The sequence below is a fragment of the Lepisma saccharinum genome, chromosome 17 (genome assembly GCF_977018435.1).
Source record: "Lepisma saccharinum chromosome 17, izLepSacc3.1, whole genome shotgun sequence".
In the NCBI taxonomy this organism is placed as follows: domain Eukaryota; kingdom Metazoa; phylum Arthropoda; class Insecta; order Zygentoma; family Lepismatidae; genus Lepisma; species Lepisma saccharinum.
Genome location: NC_139245.1, coordinates 56,614,781 through 56,634,830, shown reverse-complemented (window position 1 = coordinate 56,634,830; position 20,050 = coordinate 56,614,781). Strand labels below are relative to the sequence as shown.

General features: G+C 42.0%; 1 protein-coding gene across 4 annotated transcripts in view; it reads right to left on the bottom strand.

Annotated features, from left to right (window-relative positions):
* Window positions 1–20,050, bottom strand: part of mim (missing-in-metastasis) — a 438,609-nt gene that overhangs the window by 138,369 nt on the left and 280,190 nt on the right. The gene's annotated exons all lie outside the window — the stretch shown is intronic.

Below are 20,050 nucleotides of genomic sequence, written 5' to 3'. Positions count from 1 at the left end.
ACTCATTATTAATTGTATAGTCTGAATGCACACAATTTTAGTTTATATTTTCACGTGCATCTAGTGATTTTCCCACTAGTGATTTCTCAATGTGAAAACCTTGATATTTCTCAGTACGAAGTTTGCAATATGTAAAAAAATGAGTTAGCAACGCGTACTTGTAGTTAAAATTTTCACCACCCATGCGCCACCGCGAGTATAAAACCAGCGCAGCGAGACCGGAGGTCAGTTGGCTCCCGCAGCCCTGGCCCAAAACCATGGTAACGGTTGAAGTTTTTGCGTGCGATGACGTGTGACCGGCCAAGTGAATGCAGCACTTCAATGTGAAGTCACGTGAAATGACAAAACGACAGTGTTGCAGTATGCAGATATTAAACACCAGAACAAGAACAATGTCTAGATGAGGATGTGTACTACAGGCTGTAGAAAAGGAGATGCGATAACCACTAACGCCGTCAAACGGTTGGGCGGAAACTTTACGTCACATACCATGAAGAAGTAATAGGGTCTGAGCTGATTATGTACTTTGCGATTAGTCCACTCAGAATTAGTTCACTTCATCAAATGATTTACTAAATCTCATCAATTTACATTGTCGAATTCATTATTTGAGTTTCCTTTGGTTTAGGTTCAACATCTTCACCGAAGAGAAAATTATGCTCATTTCTTTGTTTTCTTGACACTATACATCCAGGTGTGTTATATACAGTGTACGTACAACTATAGATTGAATTGTATATGATTGTATCTTCTCCAAATATGATGTATAAAGAAACAAACTGCCGGAGAACTAAGTGAGGTGAGTGTACAATTTTATATTACTATTATAGTGGAACCACAAGCATAGAAACATGCGCAGACTCGCGAGTCCTGTGCACCGTACTCCAGTGTGGAGGGGAGGGGGAGAGTGGAGCATGCTCTCTTATAGCCCGAGTTGAACGGAAGAGGAGGAAGGTGCGCGGGACTTTTCGACGAAGGTTCTTTTTCTTGTGGTCGCTCTTCTAAGTAAGGGGAACTGTGATTGGTCATTCATCTATTTTATCACTTCTTCATCATCTCAATTGACTTAAATGGCCTGAAGAGCAAGGAAATTTATCAAATATAAATACAAACACGTACCGTTTAATAAATAACTAAAATGGAATGAAAAGTTAGCAGTTTGTATTTTTATTGCTTTATGTGAATATATAGGGAAAAAGCGAGAGAGAATTGTACACCAATGGCAAAGAAATGGTAGGCGAAGTATTTACCAGGATTATACTCCCTACATTCCTGCTCATAATAAGGAGTCGAAGGCATCTTGCTTAAGGATCTTTCTTCGATATAAACCTAAAAGTTGACTTTTCAGATTACGTACATAATCTTCTGGGCAGAAATGCGCACTGCAGATTCTAGCATTAGCATGATTCACGTTAGCGTTCCCACACGAATCCAAAGCTCGGTGACCGAAGAATCCTTTTGAAAAACGTATATAACGTATATATTATGTTCAACGTACTTGGAATATGTATCTTGTGCTGAACTAAAATAAATAATAATATCAAGTAATGTGCGGTATCTCGAAAAGTCGGGACCGGGATCGGAAAGAAAAATTCCGTCCCTATCCCGACTACAGGAAATGACTTCCCTACTTTTCTGGATCCCGAGCAGTCGGGAAATACCGAATGGTCATTTTAAAACGGTATTAATTCTTGACGTTTTCTGCATTACAAGTGTCTGGAACTTATCGGAAATTGTTAGTTTTCATTCCAGAAATGCAAAGAAAATCACTTAAGGTGAAAATGAGAATTTGAGATTTCCCGACTAGTCGAGAAATTGCGAATATTTCCCGTCCCGAATGTCGGCATTTTAAAAATATTCCCGTTCTGATCAATAATATTCTGTCCCGCATAACAATAAGTAACTATCTATATTTATTTTCAATTTGTCTGAAGCCACAAAATGTAAATGTGTGGAAATGCTCATTTGTGTACTCGATTTCGTGTGTTCAGTTTCTGGCATGGTTTCCTATCTGCATAGTGCAACACTAGCGCATAAATTTGGAATTCATTTCATGGATAAATTCATCTCTTACCGTCGTTTCGTCATCACGAGTAAACAACTGATTGGCCCAACCTATACTTCTAATAACCTTGGGCTCCCGGATGTCAACTGGCAAACATCCTGGGAAAAACCGGCCATCCAGCCAGAAGCCTAGCAGCCATCCCAGAAGGAAGGAAGGAGGAAGAAAGAAGAAAAAGAACCTAGCAGCAACCTAACTACCCGGTCTAATCGCTTCGGCTGATAGGTGCCAGGTTCTACCTGTCCGGCTTGTTTGGGAGCGCTGGGGGTATCGCTGCATCCTTTAATCCTATACCCAGCGCCCGCTTGTCGGAGGTGCCGGCTGGCTACGGCCAGTTCCCAGCTGTGGTTGGGGGTACCGCGCAAATTCTACTTTCTCTTACAGGGGAGCCCGTGACGTCGGCCGCGAACAGCGCCCTAAATAAAATTAGGTCCCTATACTCCCCCTGGCGCCTCACTGCGAGGAATAAATTGAATGGTCCCTGCCTCTCTTTGAGTCCAGAAGTGGTGAATGCACGTGTAGGGTAAATGTAAATGCACGTAAGTGATAAAGGTTCAAGACTAGTGTGCTAACAGAATTTCTTATGATAAGTTTATAATAAACATTATATATATATATATATATATATATATATATATATATATATATATATATATATAAGCTGTTGTTCACGTTTTACCCAGCAAGCCCTGAGATACTTGAGTCTATGTTCAACGACTGGAAGAAGTTAGCTCTTATGGGTAGACTTTTGCCGTCCTCCTAATTGAAGTGTTTAGAGTGTGGTAATTGTGTGTAGGTGGGACGTTGCAACTGAATTGGCAACTTGACTTGACATATAGTAGTTGTCTCAGGGAAACTGATCTTTCGGAACTTTGAAGTAAAGTGGCTTTCGAATCAGGACTTCAACTATATTATTATTACGTGGGCGAATCAAAAAGTAAGTTACACCCGAGCCGAGTTCCTGTACTAAAAGACAGAAAATAATCACGCTTGGTGGCAGCACTGTCCGGAATGTATTTTCCCCATACCCAAAGCAGCCATGCTGAAGCTGCTTTAATATGAGAGCAGTCACCGTGTCAGTATGGCGTGTCGTGCTGAGGTTGCGTCCAACATCAAAACAGAGCATGTGAATGAAACCATCCTTGCCAACCACAATAATGTGTCTATGCTGATTCATGACCAGTTGGTTAGCACATCGCGCTACGACGCCAAGGGTCCCGGGTTCGAATCCCGGTCGGGCTTGGTTGATTGTGAATGTCCATTCATCAATTTCATCATTTCATCACTCATCCCCATCTTCGCAAATTAGCCAAGAGGCACAAAACGCGAAGTAAAATAAACTAAATCAAATCAATCATGACCAGTTGGGTGTTTTAGTAAACTGTGCTCTCACTGGGTGCCACGATTGTTAACCGATGAGCACAAAAGTCAACTCAATTGAAATTGGACGGAATTTTTACACACAAGAAATACAAAAAATGGTCACACGATTCGAAAAGTGCTTGGAATACCTTGGTGACTATGTTGAAAAAAGTTAAATGTTCATGAATTTTTCTCCAATAATTATTTTCTTTCTAATGTGTCTTGTTTGTTTTATACAGGGAGGTGTAACGTACAGGGAGGTGTAACGTACTTTTTAATTTGCCCTAGTACATCATCGCCATGTTTTTCTATATTTTGGTAAGGGGATGTGTGAGTGATCTCAGATGTGAATTTTCGATTATGTCCCCGCATAGAGCAAGTCTGGAGCTCGCCCAGATCTAATCAATATCTAAACAACCCCATGAGGTAAAGTCCCTTGAAGCGTGGTGTTGATCACGTCAACTCCACTGTCAACATCGAAGATGTGTCATGGCACTAACTCCACAACCTTTGTGTGCCTCCATGACACGGTGCAATGCACATACGATTGGTTTACCTCAAAATGTTAAACATTTAAAGTGCAGAATTCGACAATACCCTCTTCAGACACTTTACACATGGTTTTGCATCTCCTGACCTCTCCAAAACACGTCGTTCCTGGGATAGTCTTTGTATTTTATTTCACTCATTTAACCCACGTTCAAACCTGACAAGCGTGGAAGATATAACATTACAAAGAAATAGTAAGCGTAATAGAATCCTGACTTCGTCAAGTGACACCTTAACGAGGGGGCCAGCAAGGCAAATTTACAAATCATGATGCACTTACGTGTGGGGTTGTGTCCAGTATTTAACGTCACTTTTCTAATCTGGAAACACTCCGGTCTGGACCTACGGCTAGGATAATCCTTTTGTAGGACTGTGTGTGTGTGTTGTCTTGTGTTTTATCCTTATATGTGCCGAGTGCCCCTTTACAGCCTCGGCTTCTAACCCAGGTAAGAATATTTTAGTCGTCAGATACGTATTTATTTTAGTAATGATTGATTGATTTGCTTTATTTTACTTCGCTTCTTGTGCCACTTTTGGCTAATTTGCGAAGATGGGGATGAAATGATAAATTTGATGAATGGACAATTTCAAACATTCATGCCCAGGCCGGGATTCGAACCCGGCACCCCTGGCGTCGTAGCGCGATGTGCTAGCCACTCCGCCACGGGGGCCGGCTATTTTAGTTATGGTAAGGGGCCTGGCCCCGTACGATTCGACGGGTGCAAAATAACCTAAGTGCTGACGCACACACAATTAAATTCAATCAATCAATCAAAATCTAGCCTGTAGGTTGATTGACTTGCTGTTTTTAAGACAACTTTCTGCACAGCAATTACTGGACCTACAGTTTAAAGTGGGTTCCGAACCACTACGTGCCTTCACTGGGTATCGAACCGGGGGCCCCTTGATTACAAGGTGAAGACGCTACCACTGCGCGATCAGGGAGGCCTAGTCTGTAGGTTAATGCGATGATTGGATTAAATAAACGACGTAAATACCACCAAAGTGACCATGAACTTTCCGGGACTGGAAAGCTTGAAACTTGAGAGCAATAAGTCGCCGCCCCTCCGTGCCAACTACCGATCTCTCAAAAACTGCTACAAAGAGAAAATTTGACGGATTGACAGGCGGAAAAAATAATAACTAAATCTCTGAGAGATGATACCAGCAAAATCACATAGTTCGCGTCTCCTCGAACGGTTATAATCTGTGACGTTCGAAGTTTGTGAATAGTAACCTGTTATATACGAAAAGAGCAGACAGAGAATTTTATGCGACCGATGCAATTTCGAGTTGGGAGATTTCCCTTATTTGCAAAGGTATCAAATATGAGTGCCGCGATTCGGTGTAACGCAGCTAAGAGCATGGAACGACAGTCCCTTTCGTGATCGTGGAAGCCTTGGCCCTTTTTTCCGTCACTTAACCGCCACAATACTTCAGCAAACATATGGAAACTTTATGCTAAGGCGTTTGTCTCTTATAGGTGTGGTTCATCTACGTCACAAACTGTTGCATTGTGGCTTCGAGCAGCCTTGATGAAGGCCAGCTCTTTAAAACATACTGGATTCAAGCGGGCGGGCGGGAGATTTTAATTGCACGGAACTGGATTTCCAGTAGAAATGTCCTAGTTGGCGTTGGATTGGCTACCCATCTGCTAGTTTTCGCCTCTCACGATACCGTACTTGTCGGTATCCTTGTGTTCCCATAAGACATTGCGCAGAGCAGACAAGATAAAAAGATGGACGAGCGATTTGAAGAACGTTGTAGGAGAATTACTGCTGTATTAAAAATTAACAAAAGAAAAGCATGGACTAGAGATTGCTCGAAAGAAAATATGGTAATCGCTGCGTACAGAACAAGCTTTTTAACGAATTCGGGAATGAATATTCATAAACGAGATTCGCAGGATTCATTCATTACAACAATTTTTTTTTTCAACTAAATACATCAAACATTCAATGCACTTGCAATAATCAGGATTTTCATTATCGGCTAATCATATTTGTCACGTATAAATCTCATCGCTTTGCATAAATGCCCAACGAACTGAACACGAACGCGAATCATTTCACTTACTTTTTATTTTATCGGAAAGCGAAGAAAGTAAACTAACTACGGAAACCAAAATTTCCTTCGCTAAACTCGCAGATTATCTTCACATGGTCAAACTTCCTTCTGATTGGCTTCTGTACCACATAATCCAGTCGAGGAAAGCCAGTTGCAAATAGAACATGACAAGGGGGCGCATTTTTGCATTTGCATGTTTTTTTCCTTAACGAAAATTCGTATGCTCTCAACGGATTTATCCATTTCACTTGATGTGGATTACTCTGGTAAAGTTTTATAGTGCATATAAATGCATATTTCGGACGTTAGTGCATATTTTAGCTTAACGTGCATATAATTTGCATATATTGGGAATTTGGGAGCAATTTTCATGTAATTGTTCGTTTCAAGATTGTCTGCTTCATTTTCCCCGTTCTTTGTCACTATTAAAAAATAGCCTACTTCGTCTGGTCTTGGGCACTAGTCGGGTAAAGGACATTCCAAAACTCATCTCATAGCGTTGCAATTGGTCTGGTTTCCAAGATAGAAAAAAAAATCTTCAACCAATGACCTTTCAGAGATGCGAGTTACATTTCCAAATTCCAACGAAAACACTGGGGTCGCGTTATTTGAGGATTATGGTAATGTGATATCTTGATAAATCTGTGAATGTGTGGGTGTGCTGCAGAAGTGATAATAGATGCAGAAGGAGAGAAGTAACAGCGTATTGCTCCAACAGTGGATAGAAGGTAACGATGCATTTACCACTGCTGGCGGAGTTTTCTATTGCCAAGTATACTCTAAACATGTAATACATGGTATTTAGAATCGTTTTTTGGCAGCTTAAATGGAAATTTGCTGAAATCCAGTTTTGTTCCCTGCGTAGGCCTGGACACTGTGATTTTTATAAACATATCTTAATTTTTTGGTCAATGCTGCTGTATAACCTAGTGAAGAATCATTCTGTTAAGTACAAAATAACAATACAGTCGAAACTAAGGAAATGATGGTCATATGATGAAGATATGCACTATGAGCGTATTATTCTTAAATTAGACATAATAAAAATGTAATAACGTTTTGCGATTATGTCTGTCGATGGATTGCAGCTAAATATTCTAACAACATATTTGTGAGCATTAAACATGATTTTTTGGGTGATTTTCTTCACGAAAGTCATAGTAATTTGAAGTCCTAATTTTCCTATTAAAGTAATTGGAAGGAGAAAGATGGCAGTGCTGTAGAGACTGAGATAGCGTCCGTGGGATTTTTTGAACTTATTCATATATTTAATGCCCTTTTTATGGGCGTATAACAGGTCTCTGGTTTTGATAAGGCGAATTGTTACAATTATATCTCGTACATAACATGCAGCATAATTTATCTTTAAAAAAAATATGCTTTTCTTATTCTTTCATCTAAAGCTGCTGTTATGCGGACAAAGATGGAATGTCGTTGTGCATTATTTTCCATTAAATCTCACGTGACAAATAGCGTTTGTTCGAGTCCTATGTAACGGTATAGGGCAGTGGTTGCGCCTTCGCCTTGTAATCAAGGGGTCCCGGATTCGATTCCCGGTGGAGGCTCATAGTGGTTCGGATTCACTTTAAACTATAGGTCCAGTCCCGATTAGCCTTACTGTGCATAAAGTGGACTTAAAACACCAACTCAATCAATCAAAACCATGTTACGGTAGGTGCAAACCAGAGATTCATAGTGCAGACGGTTTGCTGCCTAAGTTCAATATCTATCTATAATACATTCATCCCTGTGCGAATTCTATCGCCACCAGAACCGCAGGTTAAACGTAGCAACCCAGCATTGCTTCCTTTGAATTAGCTATTAAGGTGATGGATTCACATTTGGAGTGTTTGCAGGTTGAATCCCCTCAGTAGGCCATCCAGAGCATTGTGGTATGTCTGTAGTTGTGCCATGTGCAATTTATGATTGTGTTGTTAATGTGAATCAAAATGCAGTTAATCTGCATCTTGAATGAAGTTTTAATAAAATTTCGCTGATAGTTTTGAACGGACAAAGATTAGATTTTTTTCTTCTTTTGTCCATCCAATATCTTTTCGATATTTCTCAAAAGAAAACAGTAACAGGAGAAGTTGAGGAAGCTGAATTGGAGAAGCAGTTAGCAATAGCTTCCAGAAACCCAGGTTTGCAGTTTCTGCAACAGGTGAATTCGGTGTTGCAGGAAAAACCTGTCCAGGATTTGCCTGGGTATTCCACAACTGAAATTTATTTATTTGAAAATTCTGAATGCAGAAAAATCTATTTTGCATCAGGATATCAACACAAGAAATGAAACGAACAAATTCTGTCCAGTGGCATCTTGTGAAATGGAAAGAACACTTTCAAAATACAAAGACTTTCTGAAAATCGCAAGAGTCTGCTACCTGAAAACATCAATAAATAATGTCTAGTATATTGAAATGTTAATGTAAAAGAATAAGATATTGATTAATACAACGAAGAGAGCATAGTGTTTGCAATATTGCAGTTTTTAGAGCAAACCTCCAATCAAAGGAATGCGTGTAATATAATTTTGTTCCATGAAAATAAAAACATTTGCATATTAGTTTTTTGGTGATCCTAAAAAACACAGTTTTCACACTTTCAATTCTATAATTGTGTTCGGTGAGTTACAGAAACATTTACTTTGCATGTAAGGCGCACAGAACCTTAAAATAGGTTGTTTTGAAAATTTTTAGTGCATATTTTGGCTATTTTTAGTGCATGTAAATCCGCCCCCTAAACATGACCTATTCCTCAAAACCAGTCAAGTAGCCAGCCAGGTAGCCAGTTCAGCGCCAACTAACTGGAAATCCAGTTCCGTGTGATTCGGCCTTTCTTTACGATGATGGTACGTTGAGCAGTTTTAGGAGTTTCAAACAGATGCTCACGATATTTCACGATATTTCCTCGCACACGACAAACAAAATTGCCCGCAAACATGGAAGCTGTACGAATCCTGACGTCACATGAAACCCATACCTATAATTACAGACATGGGGGTGTTGCTTATAAAGGAGTAGTGCATATTAGGGGTTTCAAAGTCGTACTTAGTAGGTATGGTCTTTTTTTACCAATTGAATATCACTTTTTGACATATTTTGACAATTTTTTGTCGATGTTTTAGCGTTTAGCGATGTTTTAGTACAAATTTTCACTATACTCATTTTTCCCCCACTCGTACTTGGTAGGTATATCATGATGTTACGTGATACAACTTAACCTATCTTTTTTTTACGATTATTTAATTTTTTTACGACCCTAAGTGATATAACTTAACCTATCATTTTTTTTATTTATGTACTGTTTGAACGTTATTATTTGAGGATCATATTTTGTAGGTATTTTTTTTTATCAATCGAATATAAGTTTTTGACATATTTTGACAATTTTTTGTCGATGTTATAGCGTTTAGCGATGTTTTAGTACAAATTTTCACTGCACTCATTTTTTTCCCTACTCGTACTTGGTAGGTATATCACGATGTTACGTGATATAACTTAACCTATCTTTTTTTTTACGATTTTTTTAATTTTCTTACGATCCTAAGTGATATAACTTAACCTATCATTTTTTTTATTTACGCACCGAACTAACCTACAAGGGGGAGTCCGTTTGTTTTAATATTTCAGTATTATAAGGTTTTCACAAATTTTATATAACCTAAAATGTGTTGGATGTTGATGTTAGTATGTGGCAATTTTTTATGAATTTTAAAACTGTTCCGTGACCCTTTCGTTCTTCACGTCGTAGGCGAAGGACTTCTCTGCAATTAGGATGACGCTGCATAGGGTATCCTCGGGTAGCGCGTCGTGGAACTCGCAGACGACCTTGATGTTGGTTCGATCGTTGACCACAACCTTCTTCCTCTTAGATGTGTTGATGACGGTCATGGGTCTCCGGGCTTTGAATTCGCTGGGCGTGTAGTACATGTCCACGCTTCCCTCGGTCACGCGTTTGTAAGCCGTGTAAGCTTCGTAAAGTTTGAGGTAATCGTCTTTGGTCACGTCGAGGTTGTAATTCTCGCGCGGGAACACTTCGTTGCGTCCATTCTTCAGATAAACGTTCTTGATCTTGCAGTCGTCGAACTTGCTGGAATCTTTCTCCTGGTTGTTATCGCGCCCGGTCTGAAAAAGCACTATGACGAAATCTGGCATGTCGAACTGTATGTTGTTGAACTGCGTCGTCACGTCGAATTCCATGTGACTTCCCGACGCCATCTTCTGCACGCACTGGTAACCGTGAAAGTGAATCAACACCTGCGGACTTTTCAAGATCTCCGCTTTGTACTTGAGAGCGTAGTTCGTTTCGTATTCCACCACCGGCATTCTTAATTCCATGCTCCGGATGACGCATTTCGCCGCTTCGGGTAAAGTGTTGGCTATCGGCGTGGTGCCGTCCGGACCCAAAGTAGCGTATCGCATCAGTGCGTCGTTGTCGTTGGCCGCTCTTCGAAACGTGACCCTCAGTCCTCCCTTCCACATGATCTCCTTGTAGTCCGAGAAGAAACCAGGCAGCAGACGCATGGGAAAGAGCACCGTGTGACTTTTCGTCGATATTTTGGTCCCGGCTTCGAATCCCCCGGCCTGGTAGTACGCTGCGTCCGTTTTGGATAATTTTAACGTTCCCACTGCCGTCGACGTGATGCCTGGATAATCTATTCTGTCGATGACAGTGTTGTGTTTCCTCACCTCCACCTGCGAGAACAGGTGGGGCACGAAGTTGTCCACGAGTATCAAGTTTGCTGCTGCGGGAAACGCGTCTCCGCTTTCTTTCTTCACCACGTCGAATTGAAGGTAGAGGTCCGCTCTGTGAGGATGAATAAACCCGTCGCCTACGTCCACGTCGTATTCGATCTCCCTGTTTGCCTCGTTGAGATTGGCGAACGTGCGACGGTTGGGAGGGAAAGATTGCAATTCGTAACTTTCGATTTGCTCCATTTTACATGTATGGTTATTTATTATACGTTGATCTCCACGATGGCCGTCGTAGTGGCACCTGCGAAATCCACCACGTCTCCTTTCTCGTTCGTCACCACCAACTCTATGTCGTCTATGCGGTTGCGACATACTGGAAAATAGATCGGCGAAGAGGGCGTGTAGATGATCGGTTCCATGAACTCGGAACTTGGTTTGAAAGTGGCTATGATTCCCGTCTGCTTGTGACTTCCTAACAATCCGTCCGAAGATTTCGTGATCATACCTTCGGCCACGTTACAGTGTACGTTCAGAGTCTCTATGGCCAAGAATTTAGGAATGTTGGTTGCTACGTGCTTGATGCCAGCTTCGAGTTTGGTGTTGTTCTCAAAACCTAAAAGTTCTCCCATGGTGCCCAGGTCCACGGTCTCCGTCGCGGATAGGATTTCCACTCTGTGCGTGACCGAATTTTGAGAAAGGTATGTGCCTTTGGGTAATTGAGCTTGCAAAGTGGAAAGATTGTATTGGCCTGGCGTGACGACGATGTGTTCGCTTCCGACGCTAATTTTGTTGTTGTGCTGGGTGACGTTAGGTATGAGGTACATGCTGTAGAATGCACGCAGAGCCACGGATTTAGGATAGACGATGTCGTCGTGCAGCGTGAGTTTCAAGATTGAAGATTCGCTCGTGAGATGGAACACGCCCATCCTAGTGATGCTGTTTGAGGTTCCACAATGCTTTCTGAAAATCCTCGATCGTAGGGTTATTTATTTTAGAGAGAAACGCGAGCACGGAGAGGCAGAGATGACCGCAGTTCACGTCTCCGAAATCTTGAATGCGTTCGTCGTTGTAGTATATGGAGGTTTTGTTTGTTTTCAGATAATGGACTAAATTTGTAGGTGGAACACCTCCGAAAGAATCGAAAACGAATGCTTTATCATCATTTTTGTGGTAACATATCCAATGCGTGCCTGGATTTTCTTGATCGTCCAAGTTGACTACTCCGCATTCTCTTCTTTTGACGGTTGAAGGTAACGAGTCGGACATAAAAACTCCTCTGAAGTGTTTGATTTGTAACGGTTCGATCAGAGATTCAATGTCTCGGTTGGTGAGTGCTTCTGTTTCTTTTTTTTAAACTTTTTCATCACGCCCTTCCCCTTCTTCTCCATGGCCAGGTTGTGACGTTTCTGTTCTTCCAATTCCGCCTTGTTCTTCTTTGAGTCGATGACGGTTTTCGCGATGGCGGCACTTCCGCCGGCCAAACTTCCAACGGCCCCCAATGCTGCCAGGATGGCCGGGATGCTGAATATGAAACCTCCGATCTTTTGCTGTTTCCGCGAACGCTGCAATCTTTTCAATTGAGGTGTGCTGAGCAGCAATTTCATTCCGTGTCCTTTCGACAAGCAAGAACGTTTCTTCTCGCGTTGTTTCTTGGTGAGTAACCCATCGAGGGCACCTAGATTTTTAAGATTGGAGTATGGTATCTGGTACACGACACCCTTGGGCTTCATGTTGATGCTCTATGTGTTATTTTCACGGTATGTTATTTATATATATATTCTGAGATTTTTTCTTGTGTAGTTTTTTTACGGTATGTTATTTATATATTTTCAAGGCCTCGCAGTCGTTACACAAATTCTATTATGTGCATCGTTTTCTTGCCAAGAAGTTCCTTTGTCCCCTTGTACACGATTCGAGTTTTGTTCTCGATTAAAATAGATAGCTTCTCGTCGGATAACATGTTAGCGTATCGATCTGGTAAAAATAGACTGTATTGTGCGTTGAGCAACAGGCGTACCTTGGGACCATACTGGGTAGAAACGATTGAACCGGAAGTTATCGTGTAAGGTTTGTCGACTTCCAATTCCTGAATTTTTACATACTCGACTGACAAATTTAGCATTTGTTTTAATGCTTGGAGATCGCTCATTTTTTCAGTTGTCAGAGTGTTAGAGAGAAATTTAATTGCTTTTTTTCACGATGTGTGTTATTTATATATAGCGAAGATTATTTTTTTACGATGTGTGTTATTTATATATCAAGTTTTTTTTTTTTACGGTATGTTATTTATATACCCCACCCCAATTTTTGTTTCGTGTTCATGGCGATGGTGGTACCCAGTGCGGCGACCCGTTCACCCAGCGATGCGTCTCTGCTCACGAACCTTTCGAAAGCTGCATGTTCCAATTTTTTGTCTGCCTCGTGACGTGCATCCAGATCCGTCTGCGTGGTGTTGTAGGCGATGTCGTGATCTTTGCATGCCGCGTCCAACGGATTCACACCCTTGTCTCCTCTCTCCAATCTTTTCTCGAGTTTGGTACCCGGCCCGCAGTACTGGTAGCCAGGTAAATGCATCTCGAAAGGTAACTTGTTGATGATGTCGTTCACGAGTCCCTTTCCTTCGGCCACGTTCCAAAATTTCGGAGGCAGCGTGTTGATGATTTTGATCAGGTAACCTATACCCTTGTCGTCGTTCACGATGAAGTTGGAAAGTTTCGTGCTGATCATGTCCACGATGCCAACCTTCTCGTTGTAGAAATTACGGTTGCCTGCATTCTCTTCGCCGGCTATCACCAACAATCGGTCCACGAGTTTCCTAACGTCGTCCACCCAAACGAATTCTTTGGGTAACGTGTTGTAGCGTTTGACGCCGCTGCCTGTTTTGACCTGGTTCCAAATCGGTTTGATGAGATTCCTGTACTTCTCGCCGCTGCTCGATTTCACCCTATTCTGCGAGGCGTCGTTGTTCTGGTACAAGGCATCCGTCATGATCAGAATTTCCTTGTAACTTTGGTAATCTTCGTCGGTGTAATCTTTCGGCTGCTTTTTGGCGACGAGTTCCCACAGTCCCACCGTACCCGGATACCTGTTCCAACTATCCTTGTCGCCTAAATTGACTTTAATGTCGTTGCCTTCGAAGGTCACCTTCGATTTCCCAATCTTCCACACCACACCGCCGCCTTCGCTGGTTTCCATGCTGGGATACAATCCGAACACTTCATCCTTGTCGAATTTCCCCGTGCTCAGGTAGTCTCGTGCCAAAGGTCCCAACTCGATTTTATCCGAAGACGTGCTACCTATGGCTCGACGTCGTGCCGGTGCATCCTTCAGTTCGAACGGTGTCGAAGGAATGCTCGAAATGGGTGTGGGTACGGCGTAACTTTTAGCTGCAAGCGGTACGAGTTCATTAATCAAATTTTTATTTTGTTCCGTGACACTTTTAATTTCTTTACCTAGACTGCTGATGGCATCGATCACGGGTTGATCCTGACGTTTCTTCTCTTCGTAGAATCCGCGATTCTCGGATTTCCAACCTTTGAAGCGTTTCGCGAGGTATTTTCGCAACTTGAGATTTTCGTCTTCGATTTTTCGTTTCGTCATGACGTTATTTATATACGTCGTTTCTCACAACGTTGCAACGTTTAGAAAATCGTTGATTTTGTTTCTGTATTTTCCGTCGTTGGGTTTTCTCGTCATGTCGATCGTCGCGAATCCGAAATCGTCACCGTTCCAGCAAGTAGAGCAGCCTTCCGAAAATTGATTGTAGTTCATGTCTCCGCCTACGTAGTCATCGTACGCGTGCTTGAGGTTGGTGTGATCTTGACGAAACAAACATATGAAATTGGCGTTGTCGCGTACTAACTGTTTTGGAATTTTGGAAAACGTTTGAGCTAGGTAGAAGCAATCCATTCCTTTGTGACGACCTTGCGTGAAAAAGTTGCGAATTTCATTTTGATTTTCCAGGATGGCGTCGTCGAACACAACGACTGAATTTTCACGACAATCGTCGAGTGGTTTTATTTCCGAGGCGAACGTTGCAATGTCCAGACCATCGTACAGTTTCATCAGTTGCTGGTATTTGGATTGCTCTAAACTTTTCGAGAATACGTACAGGTGCCTGTTCTTCCAATCTAACCAATTTGGTGCGAGGAGAAAATTGTCCACGAGCAGTGTCGTTTTTCCACACCCCGAAGGACCTACGATCAGACAGCGGATGCTGTCGGGAAGCAATTCGCCGTTCTTTTTCTTCGTTTGACTTTCCGGATCCGGTAGACGCTTCACCACGTTCCACGTACTCACAAGATCACTTCGTTCGCGTCGATCCAACTCTTTTCTGGAAGTCCCAGCCATTTGACAAACAGTTTGTCACCTTTCCTACGCAATACTTTCTCGATGAGGTACGTGTCGGGGTGTTTCGTTTTAGAGAGTTCCTCTTCGTAAAATCTTCCTTTCAAAATCTCGCCGCTACTATCTTTTATTATATACGTGTGTCGGTTTCCGGGTAGAACTCGAACCACCGTAAAGAGTTCCGTGCTCCAATTTTTTGTGAATCCCTTCTCGAAGGTGCGTTTGAATTTGCTGATCCTCACCTGGTCTCCAATTTTGTATTTAGCTTTTTTTGTCGTGGGTGTGTACTTTGGACAGTAAACTGTAGAAATTAAACGCTGCTCGTCAGATTTCGTAACGTCAACTGGCTTCATGCCTATCGTTCTGTGTACCGTTTCATTATAGGTGTCGACGAGTTCCGGCAGGATGTCGACCCATTTGTAATTTCCCCGAAGCGTGAATCGTTTCCACATGTGTGTTTTCAAGGTTCGATTGAATCTTTCCACGATGCTGGCTTTGATGTGACTGAAGCTCGAATAATGTCGAATCTTGTGTTTTTGAATAAATTTTTGGAATACGGCGTTGTAAAATTCTTTACCGTTGTCCGTTTGCAGAAACCGTGGTCGTCTGCCACCGCTTTCGCGAAAAATTAATTTGAATGCTTCCGTGACGCATGTTCCCGTTTTCGCCTTCAAAGGTAGAGCCCATGCGAATTTCGAAAATGTGTCTATGACGGTGAGGAGGTACTTGTTGCCCTTGTTCAATTTATGTACGTTTTTCAAATTGCCGCTACTCATCTCCACGAGGTCACTTTGCCAGAGGTCGTCGATGCCCTTGGTTACCACAGCCAAACGTTCGTAGTTACGGCGTGCAGGTTTATGCAATTCTTCGACGATGGCTTGCCTAGACATTTTCTTAGAGATTACGTTTCAAGAGAAGCACAAGCGTGATGGGATTCAAAGAGGGTGGCACTTCGCTCGTGTTTTGAATGATCAGCTTATCGCCGGCACTCACGTCGAAAACGGTGAGATCTTCGTCTTCGTGTATTTCATATATGTTGCGCGTTTCGTTCCAACGTGCCAGAGGAATGTTTCCTGCTTTCTGGACACCACGATTCGATATTAAAGTCATGGTAGGAACGCTAGCTTTTCTACCGTGAGACCAGTACGAAAATTCGTTTATCTGAATCGTGCCATCGAGGAGAAACTTGTAGTACGGATGATAAGGATGCAACATGTACAGTTTGTTACCTTCGACGAACGTGGAGATTCTTTGTTGATTGGGTACGCTGTTGATTTCGATGGCTTGCAGAGAATGCAGTTTAGCGAATTTAGTGTCGACGCCGAGCAGATTACTGTGAACTTGTCCGAGTTTATTTTCGATAGGCAGCAAATGCTCGACTATGGTATCCGTTACGGCAGAAAACGACGGTTTGATTTTCACTTCCACGTTCAACTGCTTGTAGTTTTCGTTGAGTTCTTGCAACTTAGCACCGAAAGAGGCCAGCGTCGATTCCTGCGTGGATTCCAGCACTCCAACTTGATCTCTGATGTTGACGACAATGTTCTGAAGGTTCTCGACTTGATTCAATTTCGAGCTCTTCTCGGTAAGATCGTTCACGATGCTTCGCATCTCTGTAAACTGCGTGTGAAGGTCGGCGACGCTCTGCGAAGTAGGCAGCGTCGACACCAGCGAACTAATTTCGTCTCGAATCTGTTCCACGTTCGCCGTTTCCGTTTCTAGTCGTTTTAGCATTCGAGATATGTTTCTTTTCAAAGCGTGCAATTCTTTGGAGGTGGGGAGATTGGCCACTTTACTCTCAAGATCGCTCAATGAACTTTTGATGTCGCTCGAATCGGATAGTGCCGTCACCGCCGTTTTCAATTTTTCCAAATCTTCGCTCGAAGGCACGCTCGTCCGTAACGATTCCAAGTCACCCTGTATGTTGTCGAGTACGTGATGAAAATGAGCGAGATTCGTTTCGACGTTCAAATTTTCTAAATATTCGATCTTCTGCTGAACCGTGCTCAACGTGTCTTGAATGCTCGTCAACGCTCTCGCTTCAGCGTGAATATTTTTAATTTCTTCGTTGATCAATTCCAAGGACGCCTGAAGCGTAGCGATGGTGGTTTGAATGTGTTCGAAATCTCGATAGGCCTCCAATTGAATTTTTATGTTCGCGACGCTTTTACCGATGACCTGCAGTTCGTCCGACGATGGTAGGTTCGTCATTGTATCTTCCAAAGTCTGCAACTTGGATTTAATTTCTTCCAACGTGCTGGTGAATTCTTCTTGTAATTTGGAAACAACGACATGCAAGCGTTCTACATCAATATCGTTCACGACGGTTTGAAGTTCAGAGAAATTCTTTTCTATTGCGGAAGTTCGTTCTTCGATTTCGAGTTTCAATTTTTCCAAATCTTCATTTTTCGATTGAAATTGCTGTAATTTGGCCAAATCATTTTGAAGCGAATCCACGCTCAACTGTATATTTTGAACGTTGTCGTAAGAAGGTACGTCGACATAATTTTTTATGAGCGTTTTCAGTTCGGAATCGATTTTCAGAATGGGATCGAGACATTGCGTTTGGAGCGTAGCGATTTCCGACTCTAAACTTTTGTTTAAGGTCTCCTGCAAAGCGATCAAATCGGTCCTTAACTTCTTAACTCGAATGTCCAACATGAGAATCTCTTCTGCATGGTCTACACGCTTGGTGTTGCCAAAAATGTCGTTAGGCATTTTGTTAACGGTTATTTATAATAGGATAGACGATTCGTAATTCTACAAAAAGAGGAATAAGTTTGTCGTAATCTCCGAGGAGTTCTATGTAAAAATAATCTCCTGCAGACACATCGTACGTAATGTTAGAAAGCATCTTGTCGTGCTTGATTCGAAAAATGTTCTTGCCGGTAGAAATTTTGATTTCGCCTGCGTTTTCCGGATTCACGGTGATTTGAAGTTTCCCGTCGATCGGAATTTCGTAGAAATGTAAATTGTTATTAAAAACATAAAACATCTTGCCCACATCGTCATTCAGTTTCGTCCAAATGCTGTTGAGGTGAATGATCAACAGACCGTTGAGTTTAGGTAACACGGAAGGTAAGACTTCATGATCTGGTATGGTTTCCATGATGATCTGTTTTTTGAAACCGAACAAGTTCATAGGCATGCTGGTTATTTAAGGATACGGTCATAGTTTTTTGTAATAACAGTCAGTGTTTTTTTACTGAGTAACAAAAGGTTTTTTTTTGAGTTAGTGAAAATGGTTGTGTGTGGTGGTGAGTGCTAATTATTTGCACTGTGCGCAATTCTTATTTATTTCTAAACGACGATGTCCCCAAGGCAATGTGTGAATACCACACTCGAGGACGCACCTCTTGTCGTCATGCGAATCTAATGCTACTTTCCTAACTTCGTTTGTTGTAATCACATGGTCGACGCTCTGGATTCTTTGTTCTATGCTTAGTATCGTCGATTGTGAGTAAAGGCAATCGATGTAATCGTGGAAGGTGAGTTTGTTCTCCACCGTATTTTTGCCCACACCTTTTGCTTTCTTCGTGACACTACTCTCTGTTCTCATGGCATACATCTTCGAACGCAAACCCGCGAACTCGACAATAATATCACCGTTACATTCATCTTTCAGCTTACCTAGGATTTTTTTGTTGAGGGAAGGAATTCCAAATCTGTTGGGTTGAGGATACGCAGAAGTATCGAAATACTCAAGCATGGAAGGATTTTTTATGTCTTCATAGAGGTTAGGTGTTTGTATGCTGTAAATAAAGCTGTCGGTGTCCGTGTACAAAAGTGATATTTTATCATTGTAGAAGGGTTTCATCACGTCATAATGAAATTCGAACATGTAAAGTTTCGACAAGTCGAGAACCGTTGCGCCAACGTAAATTGGTTTTCTGAATTTCATCAATTTTATATGTAGATTGAAAAGTGCTAAATTCTCGTTGTAAATTTTTCTCGACTTGAATCTAGGATCGGCTATCCACTTCCGACATTTATTCTTATCGGAAATTAATTTCACGTCTACGTGCTTTCTAACATTCTCCATGGTCTTTCCATACACCGCATTGTTCATTAATTTAAAGAAGTCCTTGTCTAAATCGGAAGTGGCAGCTGTTCTATGTTGTGTGTTAGTTTCTATGTAAGGTCTTAACCACGTGGAATGTTTAAACTTTAGTATTCTTCTAACATTTACTATCTGAACACCCTTCCCAATCAAAAACCGGAGATTCTTGTAGTGGACGACGTATCTCTGTTTAGGGTCCAATGTTAACAAAAGCTTGTCTTGAACCGAGTCGGGTGGACATTTGATTTCGGGAGTCGGAGGCAAATCCGAAAACGTGTCGTGCAGGTGGTCGGAGAATTGGAGATCTACCTCTGCGAAAAAACCACACTCGCTATCGTCGAAATGAATAATATCTATCGAAGTGGGATCTAACCATTCGAATCCCCCGTAAGGAAGTTTCTGAACCATGGCATGTCCGTAGAGATTATTAACGTCAGCGTAGAAGATGTAATTCGATGCTCGATTTGAATCGTAATCTTCTTTCATGTGTACGTTATTAGCTTTCGCATGTCTCTGTACGCATTGCACCATTCCACCTCGTATCCCTCTTTCGATGAAAAGTAACATGTCCACGTCCGATATCAGTTCCAGCTTGACCTTTGTCTGGAATAACATTGCCGACCACGCTAATCCCGGTAGACTGTAGAAATACGCTGGATCTAATTTGTAAATATTCGTTGCCGTTTTCCTGAACGCTTGAAAAACATCCGCGAGTATCGTCACGTCCAGTTTTAAGTATGCGTCGTGGTAGTCTCCGAGTGTCCTACATTCTAATTTCTCCCACATGAGTTGCGCGTGTTGGTATTCTTCGTCCGTGATTCCTTTCTCTCTGAGTCTGCTGTAAAATTCTCTTGGAGGTGGGAGAACGTCGTCGTTAAATTTAGAACCATCACTAACATATTCGTAAGG